The sequence below is a fragment of the Hypanus sabinus genome, chromosome 8, assembly GCF_030144855.1.
Source record: "Hypanus sabinus isolate sHypSab1 chromosome 8, sHypSab1.hap1, whole genome shotgun sequence".
Classification (NCBI taxonomy): Eukaryota; Metazoa; Chordata; class Chondrichthyes; order Myliobatiformes; family Dasyatidae; genus Hypanus; species Hypanus sabinus.
Window position 1 is genome coordinate 116,184,456 of NC_082713.1, and position 11,785 is coordinate 116,196,240.

Consider the following 11,785-nt stretch of genomic DNA (forward strand, 5'->3'; position numbering starts at 1 on the left):
GGGAGACTGAGAATCTGGCTGAATTGTGCCACGACAACAACCTCTCAGTCAATGAGTGAAAACCGGGGAGCTGATTATTTGCTGCAGAAGGAGGAATCCAGATGTCCTTCAGCCAGTCCTCATCAGGGGATCAGAAGTAGAGAGGCAGCCATTTTAAATTCCTTGTGTTATCCTTTCAGTGGATCTGTCCTGGGTATAGCATGTAACTGCTATTACAAAGAAGGCATGACACCGCCTCTACTTTCTTAGAAATTTGAGTAGATACAGCGGGTCATCTTAGAAAAATTTCTTTAGAGGTGCAGTGGGGAGTATACTGACAGGTTGCACCATGGCCTGGTATGGAACACCAAATGCCCTTGAACAGAAAAACAAACAAAAAGTAGAGGATACAGCCCAGTCCATCATGGGTTAAGCCCTCCCATCCTCTCATCATCAAAAGCTGAACTTCTGAACATAAGTGAATGTGAAACATAACTCTAAAGACCCTTTGCTGTTGGAGTGGCTAACTGGAGATCGAGACTAAGGACATTCTCAGTTGGACAGAATGTAAATTCTCTGCAATTATCTGCATTTATATTAAACCATAAACTATAGGAGCAGTATTAGGCCATTTGGCCCATTTTGTTTGCTTCACCATTCAATTGCAGCAGATTTTTATTAAACACCATTCTCTGGGCTTCTCTTCGTATTCCCAGCCAAGAACTTAACAATCTCTGCCTTACATACAACCAATGACTCGGCCTCTAGGGAGAATTCCACAGATTCATCTTCCCCTGTCTAAAGAAGTTCCTCCTCATCTTATTGTAAAGGAATTTTCCTTTATTCGGAGTCTGTGTTCTTCGATCCTGGACTCACCTACTAATGGATAAATTCCCCAAATTCACTATCTCTCCCATAGCACCTGTAACTTGGGAAAATGAGTTAACATGCCTCACGGGAGCGTTAGCAGTCCAAACATTGACACTACACCGAAGAAGGAGATGAGATAAAGAATAATTGAGGAAATAAGTTTGAAGGAGCATGTGATGCCATCTAGAGAGGTTGTGAAGAGACCTTATCAGAACTTTAGGCCTTAGAATTTGAAAGTATGGACACCGGTGGTGGAGAGATGACAGTGAGAAGTGGAACAGTTATTACCCTACAACCATCAGGCTCCTGAACCAGCGTAGATAACTTCAGTCCCCACAACTCTGAACTAATTCTGGGACCTACAGACTTGCAAGGACTGTTTACAACTCAGGTTGTACACGGATAGTGGTAGGAGCGTCGATCGAACCGCCAAGGGTGGTGGTAGGGGAAGGTACATTAAGGACATTTAAAACACTATTTTTGAGGCACGTGGGTGAAAGAAAGGTAGAGAACTACAGTAATGTGCAGAAGTCTGAGGCACATATAGGAGAGTCTAGGGTGCCTAGGGCATTAGCACAGTACTGTATCTACTAATTGTTTACCAATATTAACAAAAATGTAAGACAGATATTGTTGTTTCAAGGGCAAATAAAAAGAGGATGAAGATGGATATCTTTCCACTGTTGTGTCAAATCAAATCAAAATTAACTCATTCTGCAATTGATATAAAAAACGGCTTACAGTACAATGCAAAAGTTTTAAGCACCCTCGCTATACATATGTGCCCGAGACATTTGCACAGTGCTGTATGAGGGGTTAAACTGATCTTGGAGGAGGTTAAAGGATCAGTACAACATCATGGGCTGAATGGCCTGTACTGTTCTATGCTCTCAGTATTATTTGTTACTTGTACAGTTCGATGTTTGTTGGTCTTTGTTGACGTATAGTTTCTCATACCTTCTATTGGATTTGTTTTTTTCCCTGTAAATAATTAATTACACTAATTAATTTAGTTTGAATTTTGAGTAAGAGATCAAATCTGGACATTTGTGGGGTGCTACTGGGCAAAAAGAAGGTACAGAGACGGAGCATTTCCAGGCTAGAGAGGAACTCTTTATTGGAAATGTTGGTGGTGGGTGGTCACCATGGGTAATGATGTGGTTAAGGGGCACAGGCAGCAGAGTCTTTAAAAATCTAGCTCAGCAATAATCCAGATTTTTTATATGGGTGCCACATGCCGCAACTTACATGGAAACTCAAGGTCACAAACCCATCTGAAATGGAGCAACCCATTCAGAGAGAAGGGCCAGAGCATCGAATGTCACCTTCAAAAATCTCAAAGACAGAAACGCTACTGATTCTGCTTGGCAGTGGTCCTGAATTCCCAAGCCATATGTGAGGAACGAGTGTTCCCCGGCCCATGCATCCGACACCACCGTGAAATAAAAGTGGATGAAAGACCCACATTCATACAGCTTTCTTTCCCAGCCTCACTGGGTCCCAATGCACTTCTGAAGTGCAATCGTCAAAGCAGTGTGCAAAATGCTTCAGCCAAAATGAGCACATAACAAACTCCTACACACAGCACTATGCTGGCAAATGCTTCCAACTTAATCAAACTCCGGAAAACAAATGGTCTGGTTATTATTCTGTCTGTGGGGGCTCGAAGTACACAAGTTTTCTTCCATCCCTCCCACCTTACAACAGTGCCTACATTATTTTGAAAAAATACTTCTTTGATTATAAACTGCTCTAGGATGTTTACAAGGATGTTGCCAGGACTTGAGGGCCTGAGCTACAGGGAGAAGTTAGAACTTAATCCCTGGAATGCAGGTAAATGAGTAGAGGTCCTATGGAGATACACAGATGATATAGATAAGGTGACTGCAAGCGGGTTGGTGAGAGTAAAGCTGGAGGTTACAAGTTTTTTTCTCTTTTTTTTATGGTTTATTATTGTCACTTGTACCAAGATACAGTGAAAAGTTTATCTTGCATACGGTTCATACAGGTCGAATCATGAAAAAACAGTGAATTGAGGTAGAATAAGGTAAAGCAGTAACAATGCAGAATAAAGTGGGAAAGCTACTGAAAAATTGTGGTGTAGGTAAACCGTAAAGTGCAAGATCATAAAATAGAAACCTGGAGGGCTATGTGGGAGGGAAGAGTTAGATTGACTTTAGAGCAGGTTAAGATGTCAGCTCAGCATCGTAGCTGAAGTGCCTTTTCTGTGCTGTAACATTCTATGTTGTATTTTCTACAGCGAGGTAGATTGTGAAGTCAAGAGTCTATCGTATCTTACAGGAGGTCTGTTCAAGAGACTGATAACAGTGAGCTAGAAGCCATCCTCAGGCTTGCTGATAGGTGCTTTCACTCTTGTACCTTGACAACCAACAAAATGTAGTTTTTGTTTTACACTAGTAAACAGGAATACATTTTTCCACGCTAGGTTCCGATAGACCCAGGAGGTCAGGAACCAGAGGACATATTTGCAAGTTGACCGTGAGGGATTTGAAGAGAATTCCTTTTTATGCAGCAGGTTGTCATAACCTGGAAAAGTGCGGTTATCTTCTAGAATGCTGTGGTTCATCTGGGGAAGATGTTCTCACAGTGCTGCTTAAATCCAGCAACATCTATCTGCTCCTTGATAGGCTGTTTCAGAGGAAAACCAAGTGTCAAGCAGATTTGTATGTCAAATATCAGAGCTTTTACAGACTCCGGGCCTATACCTGATGGAGTTTAGAAGAATAAGGGGTAATCTCATTGAAACCTATCAAATATCGAAAGACCTAGATAGAGTGGATATGGAGAGGATGTTTTCTATAGTGGTGGAGTTTAGGGCCAGAGGACTTAGCCTCAGAATAGAAGGATGCCCTTTAGAACAGAGATAAGGAGGAATTTCAAGAGGCACAGGATGGTGAATCTGTGGAATTCATCATCACAGACAACTGTGGAGGCCAAGTCATTGAATATACTTAAAGCGGAGGTTGCTAGATTCTTGATTTGTAAGGTTATCAAAGGTAGAAAGCAGGAGAATGACCTTCAGAGGGATAATAAATCAGCCATGATGGAATGATGGAGCAGATGCAATGGGCCATATGGCCTAACTCTACTCCTATGTCTTATGGTTTTATACAAAAATAAAGTGGTTTTATGTTCAAAGTCACTGAGGCTCACTTTCCTTTCTAAAAAATTAATTCAATGTTGTTAACTAAATGAATCAAAAGCTCCTGCTGACTTTGGTAGAGCTCAGAGCAATAGTCCAGCCCATTATCGATACCAGTGCAGTCACACATCCACTGTCATAAACTCCTGAAGTAATCGGGGTTTCACAGAGAGCTCTCAACGGAATCCCAAAAACACATCTTTGTTCCTCCTTCCCAATATTCCCCTCCATTAATAACAGCAAAATATGTGTATGCAGTGAGATTTTGTGGTCTGCAGAGTCAGTGAAAGGAGACTAAAATAATTTCCTAAAGAGAAAATCAATGCTTGATTGAAGAAGAAAAGGTACAGAGCTCCAGGAGAGAGTGGGATGGAAAAGTATTTCAAGTCATAAAACTTATACAGCATAGCTACTTCTAGCCTTTTAGCCCAATTCATCCATCACAGAACATAACTGGAGATCTGGCATAGGTACAGTAGGCTGAATAAATGGCTTCTGTGACTGTAAATGGAAACGTGGTGTGTATAATGAATGTCTCATTCACTATAGCCAAATTCACTCCATTGAAGTTAAATATATTCCATCAAAGTATATTGTTATTGATATTGTATTGGTTTATTATTGTCACATATACTAAGAAAAGTTTGTCTTGCACGCTGTTTATACAGATCAAGTCATTAATTAGTGCATTGAGGAAACAATAACAATGCAGAATAAAGTGTAACAGCTACAGAGAAAGTACTGTGCTGATAGACAATAAGGTGCAAGATTACAATGAGGTAGATTGTGATGTCAAGAGTCCATTTTATCACACAAGAGGTCCATTCAAAAGTCTGATAACAGTGGGATGGGAGCTGTCCTTGAGCCTGGGGTTTTGTGCTTTGAGGCTTCTGTACCTTCTGCCTGAGGGAGAGGGGAGAAGAGAGAATGTCTGGGGTGGGGGGGGGGCGGTCATTGGTTATGCTGGCTGCTTTGCTATTGCAGCAAGCAGAGTAGAGTCGACAGGGCAGAGGCTGATTTCTGTGATGTGCTGAGCTGTGCCAACAACTCCCCGCAGTTTCCTGCAGTGACAGGTTAGTAAGCAACTGTTGAACCGTACACCCTTTCAATCTCGAATGAAGATCTTTTCTGCTGCTTTCCCGGCCAGCCACTGCACTCAGAGCGACTGAATCTTTCAGGCAGTGGGACAGCCAGTGGGACCAGAGAACCAAGCTCAGTCCTGACCTCCGGTGCCACCAGGGTGAAGCTTGCGCCTCTCCCATGTGGCTGCAGAGATTTCCCCTGGGAGCTCCGATTTCCTCCCTCATCCCAAAATCCGCAGCATTTGGCAGGCTAATTGACCACCGTAAGTTGTCCCCCATGTGTAGGTAAGTGGCAGAGACTTGGGGCAGTTGATGAGAGAAGAAAGATTACTGCTGGATTGGTGCAGGAGCATGAAGACACACACTCAATGTTTTAGGAACAGCTTCTTCCCCTCCGCCATAAGATTTCTAAATGGAACAATAACCCATGAACACTACCTCACTATTTTTCATTCTCCTTGCAGTACTCATTTAATTTTTACATACATCTTTCTTATAATGATTCATAGCGTATTTTATATATTGCACTATACTGCTGCCACAATACAACAAATTTCCTGACATATGTGAGTGATAATAAACCTGAGTCTGGGGTGTCAATGGGTGATTGATGGTCAGTGTGAGTTGATGGTCTGCATATTCATCTCTCTGCTCTGCCTCTCCATCATCCAAACCTCTCCAGTTTACACCTAGCCTGCTCACCCTTCACCCAGCTAGTCGCTGAGTCATAGTGCTTCCATTTAGAAACCCTTGCAACTCTTTAACCCTGCCTGTCTCCAGTCTGAGATCTTCGAGGATCTTGGCAGTGTACCACTTTCAGATTTTCACTCTTCAGTTAAGATAATCACTTGGATTTTGCCCAGCTCCCAGGCTCTGGAATTCCATCTGCAGCTCCCTGCTCTCCCAGCTATATAAAATGCCCCTCATATCTCCAATGTTTCTTCAGGGCAGTGAATCTGTGGAATTCATTGCCACAGATGGCTGCGGAGATCAAGTTCAGATTCAGATTCAGTTGATAGTTTATTAATTATTATTTTTATTAATAAGTTTATTATTATTATTGTTATTGTTGTTATTAATTATTATTCAGTTTATTAAACCACAAATGCAATGCAGTTAGAAAATGAGACAACGTTCCTCCAGAATGATATCACAAAAACACACGACAAAACAGACTACACCAGAAAATCCACATAACATTTGGCAATCCCCAATCCAGAGTCCGGAGAGGCTGCTGCGTATTAATATCGCGCTACAGTCTTAGCGCGTTCCCCGGAAAGGAGCTCCAAATCCACCAGACAAACGAGACCAAAAACTAAAGCTACAAGACCTGCACAAAACCACATAGTTACGACACATAGTTACAACAGTGCAAACAATAGCATAATTGATAAAAAAAAACAGACCATGGGCACAGTAAAAATAGTCCAAAGATGTTAAAGGACTATAAATTCAAAAGAAATCACCACACAATTTCCACAAGTCCCCAGGGTCCCGATAGACTCACCATCCCACGCCGGCAGCAGAAGGGAATACCCCCACTATGGACTTCCACGGCGCTGCCCGACTCAGCCTCGCAGACACAGCACACAATGAAAGCTCCGTCGAACCCAGCCTCACAGACGCAGCACACACCGAAAGCGATCTGACCGCAGCGGACTCCGAGTCCGTCGAACCTCCGAGCCGACGACCATCCCCTCCGGCACAGCTTCTCCAAGCACAATCCTCTGCCGAGCGTATTAAGATGGCCCCACCAATGGCCATCAGCAACGCTGAGGACTGGGGGCCTGTTCTTCCCAGCAGAGTCCTGGACCTCACAGCAGCAGCAGCAACGAAGAAGGTCTTCCTGGAGATTTCCCGATGTTCCTCCGTGCTCCCACGTCCGTTTTTCAATCGATTATGATTGCGCATGGCACCCCACTTCACAAATAACAGATAATCAGCTCCGGAGTGGCCACTGCAAGCTGTGTTGCACCGCCATCTTGAAAATTATTGGAAGTTATTGGGTATATTTAAGATGGAGGTTGATAGGGTACTGGATTCATCAGGGCATCAAAGGTTACAGAGAGGACACAGGAGAATGGGTTCAGAGGGACAGTAAATCATCCATGGTGGGATGTTAGAGTAGATTCGATGGGCCAAATGGCCTAATTCTGCTTGTATGTCTTGTGGTCTAATACAAAAATTAAGGGGTTTTATGCTCACCACTACAGAGAACAGCTTTTCTTTTAAAAAAATACATTCAGTGTAGTTAACTAAATGAACCAGAAGCCCCACTGACAATGGTAGAATTTGAATTTATAAGTGCAGGACAATAGCCCAGCGCATTAGGTACCAGTCCAGTAATGCATCCATTGTAATAAACTCCCAAAGAGATCTGAGTCTCACAGGGAGCTCTCATCGGGATTCCAAAAGCACATTAACTTTAAATTGAAAATTCAAAGTAAATTTATTATCAAAGCCTATACGTGTCACCATTTACTACATTGAGATTCATTTTCTTGCAGGTATTTATAGGAAAAATAAAGAAATGCAATAGAGTTGATGAAAAACTATAAATTGCAAAGACTGGCAAACAACCAATGGGCAAAGGAAGACAAATCATGCAAATAATTTTAAAAAGTAAATCAGTAATTCTGTGTTGTAGACTTCTGGAAAGCAAGTCCATGGTTTGTAGAATCAGTTTAGAGCTGTGGTGAGTGAAGTTATCCATGCTTGTTCAGGAAATTGGTGGTTGTAGGGTAATAGCTGTTCCTGAACCTGGTGGTGTGGGACCTAACGCTCCTGTACCTCCTGCCCGATGTTGGTAGCAAAAAGGGAGCATGGCCTTGGTGGTGGGGGTCCTTGATAACGGATGTTGCTTTCTTGTGGCAGCGCTCCCTGTAGATGGGCTCAATGGTGCAGAGGGCTTTACTGTGATGGACTGGCCTGTATCCACCACTTTGTTGCCCATACTAAGATCTTGTGTGGTAAAGTGCAAAAATTTGTTAAAACCCTTTTAATATTACGGCTTATGCAGGGCTGTATATAAAGGCTACTTGTTAAATTTCATCTAAGCCCATCATACAGCTTGATTACATGACAGGTCATTTATTTTTACTTGCTTATTGCAAGTCACCTTCAAATCTGCGCTGGAATTGTAAGAAAGACGGCATTGAACACATAGCAGCTTTCCTCGTGCTGGGCAAACTCTCTCAGCACTCCTTGGCTCTCACTTACTTGGGTAGGTGACTCATGTGCTATTTACAGGCAATATACAGTTTGAGCACATTCCCCAAATGATATAGTAAGCATACCAGATGAGAGGCTCACTTTTGCAGAAGCCCAGCTGATATTGGTTCAGCCGCTTACTCAGCAGACAAAATCTCCAAGAAATGTGCTTATTTTGCACATTGCCCAAGTTAACGCCAACACACACAAAATGCTGGAGGAACTCAGCAGGTCAGGCAGCATCTACGGAGAGGAATAAAGAGCCAGTGTTTCAGATGAAGGACCTTGGCCTGAAACTTCACTCTTTATTCCTCTCCATAGGTGCTGCCTGACCTGCTGAGTTCCTCCAGAACTTTGTGTGTGTGTGTTGCTCTGCAAAATCTCTCGTGTTTATGATTTGGTGCCCACATTGACGTCTTGAGGTTAAGTACACGGCTCACCTCTTCCACTCTCCAGGCATATCGATGCCATACACCGTAGCACAGTGATTAGCACAACGCCTCACAGCACAGGTGACACGGGTTCAATTCCTGGCACTGCCTGTGAGGCATTTTACGCGGGTTTCCCCCATTCCAAAGACTTACTGATTGGTAGGTTGATTGGACATTGTAAATTCTCCCATGAGTAGGCAAGGGTTAAATCAGTGGTTTGCTGTATGGAATGACTCGAAGATCCAGAAGGGTCTACTCTACACCAAATCTCAGTAAATAACTGAATAAAATATCTCCCCTTAAATCCAGTAACTCCTGCACTTGGCGTGAGATTATCATTTTTACATTGATACTCTGCAACCCTTTTAATCATTATGGAGAATCTTACAGTATAGAAGGTAGCCATTCACACCTCCTTGAAAGAACTCTCAAAATTGCCCCCATTGCCTCAGCAGTTTTACCTGTTGTCCTGCAAAATAGAGGCGAAATGTTTAAAGGGAACCTGAGGAGGAACGTCTTCACTCAGAGGGTGGGGCAACTGTGGAACGAGCTGCCAGCGGAAGTGATGAATGCAAAGTCGATTTCAACTTTTAAGAGAAGTTTGGTTAAATACAGGGATGAAAGGAATATGGATGACAATGGTCCGGGTGCAGGTTGGCAGAATGATAGTTCAGCATGGAATAGAAGAGCTGAATAGCCTGTTTCTGTGCTGTAGTGCTTTATGACTATGACTCTATAATATCTAAACACAAGAGGTTCTGCAGGTGCTGCAAATGTATAGCAACTCACACAAAGTGCTGGGGGAACTCAGCAGGTCAAGCAGCATCTATGCAGAGGAATAAAGAGTTGACATTTCAGGTCAAGACCCTCATGTCCACATACCTCGACTCCTTTCTATCTATCCTTCTTACCTTTGTCCCTGATACTTCACATGCCCTCAATCTCTTCAACAATTTCTAGTTCCCTGGCCCATGATCATCTCATTTTCACCATGGACATCCAGTCCCTGTACACTTATACCCCACATTAAGAACAGCTACATCAGGATGCTGTTCGTTGCCGATAGCAACACCATTCCCTCAGTCCTGATTGATAAGCTACAGAACCTGGGCCTCTGTGCCTCCCTCTGCAATTGGATCCTTGACTTCCTAACCGGAAAACCATAATCTGTGCAGATTGTTAATAATATCTCCTCCTCGCTGATGATCAACACTGGCGCACCTCAGGGGTGTGTGCTTAGCCCACTGCTCTACTCCCTCTATACCCGTGACTGTGTGGCTAGGTATAACTCAAATGCCATCTATAAATTTGCTGATGATACAGCCATTGTTGGTAGAATCTCAGATGGAGACAAGAGGGTGTTCAGGAATGAGATATACCATGTACTACAGATATACCATGGAGAGCATTCTTACAGGCTGCGTCAGTCTGGTATGGTGGTGGTGGGGGGGGGGGGGGTGCTATTGTACAGCATCAAAGGAAGCTACTGAAAATTGTAAAGTTAGTCAGCTTCATCTTGGGTACTAGTCTCTATAGTACACCTTCAAGGAGCAGTGTCTCAGAAAGGCAACTCCATTATTAAGGACCCCCATCACCCAAGGCATGCCCTCTTCTCACTGTTACCGTCAGGAAGGAGGTACAGAAGCCTGAAGGCACACACTCAGCAATTTAGGAACAGCTTCTTCCCCTCTGCCATCTGATTTTGATATTGTTTCTGGTTTAGAACTATTTTTAATTTAACTATTTAATATGATACTTGATGTGATTGGTATAATTATTTTTTTTTCTGTATTATCATGTATTACATTGTACTGCTGCCACCAAGTTAACAAACTTCTCAAACAGATCCTGGTGATATTCAACCCAATTTTGATTCTGATTCTAAAGCTCCCCACTTCTTTCTAGACAACAGAACTAACCAGTTCCCTTCCTCTTCCTGGCAAAACTGATGTTCTCATATTCAACTTTTTCTCTTTTGACTCCAGTCTTGATGAAGGGTCTCGGACCGAAACATTGATTCTATTCCTGCCCATAGATGCTGCCTGACCTGCTGAATTCTTCCAACATTCGGTGTGTGATGTCCTCCTTTCAGGTATTTATTGATTTCCTATTATGCAGATTATTATTTCATCAATTCCAAACTGTTCTCTCTCTCTGACCTCAGGAAGGGTCTGCAATCTGAAATGTTGACTCTGATTTTCTCTCTCCACAGATGCCGCCTGACTTGCTGAGATTTTCAGCATTTTATGGTGTTAGTTTACCATGAGGTCACTGGCAGGCTCAAGGACAGCTCCTACCCCTCTGTTATAAGAATATTAAACAGTCCCATATTGCAATGAGATGGACTGTTGACCTCACCAACTACCTCGTTATGGTTTTCACCCTTATCGCCTGCCTGCACTACAAGTTCTCTGTAACTGCAACACACTATTCTGCATTCTGTTATTGATTGACCTTATATTACCTTAGTGCACCGTTGTAATGAATCAATATGTTTGAACAGTGTGTAAAGCAAGTTTTTTAAACTGTACCAGGGTATGTGTGACAGTAATAAACCAATTTATCAATTTACTTTTCCTACCTCAGCTATTTGAGTTTCCCTCTCTGTTTGGCAAATTTGTCACTTCACATAATATTCATTCGTTGCACGTGGATGTCGTTCATAATGCCAGAAGGTATTGCCCATCCCTACACTCTGCATTCTGTTTTTTATGCCCTTATCACAGGGGAATGATTCTATTAACACTGTCTAAACCTCTCATATATGCCTGTATCAGTTAGCAAAGCATGGGAAGCTGAGCTTTGTAAGCAGTTTCATAGTTCAAAGTACAATATAAATTTCAAAGTGCATTTATTATCGAAGTATGTATACATTATACAGGCTTGAGATTTGTCTGCTTACTGGCAGCCACAAAACAAGAAACCTAAAAGAACTCATAATGTTAAAAAAAGACCAACACTCAAAGACCAGAGAAAGGAAAAAAAAAACAATTGTGCAAACAATAAAGGTAAGCAAATAGCGTTTAGAGCTAATGTGAGCCTTCAGACAT

The 11,785-nt window shown here is 42.5% G+C and overlaps 1 long non-coding RNA gene across 1 annotated transcript in view; it reads left to right on the forward strand.

Annotated features, from left to right (window-relative positions):
• LOC132398354 (uncharacterized) overlaps positions 1–11,261 on the forward strand; it is a 98,754-nt gene extending 87,493 nt beyond the window's left edge. The window contains exons 4-5 of the long non-coding RNA XR_009513628.1: positions 10,721–10,827; positions 10,948–11,261. This is a non-coding gene — a long non-coding RNA (uncharacterized LOC132398354). The remainder of the gene's footprint in view (positions 1–10,720; positions 10,828–10,947) is intronic.
• Positions 11,262–11,785: the final 524 nt, after the last annotated feature.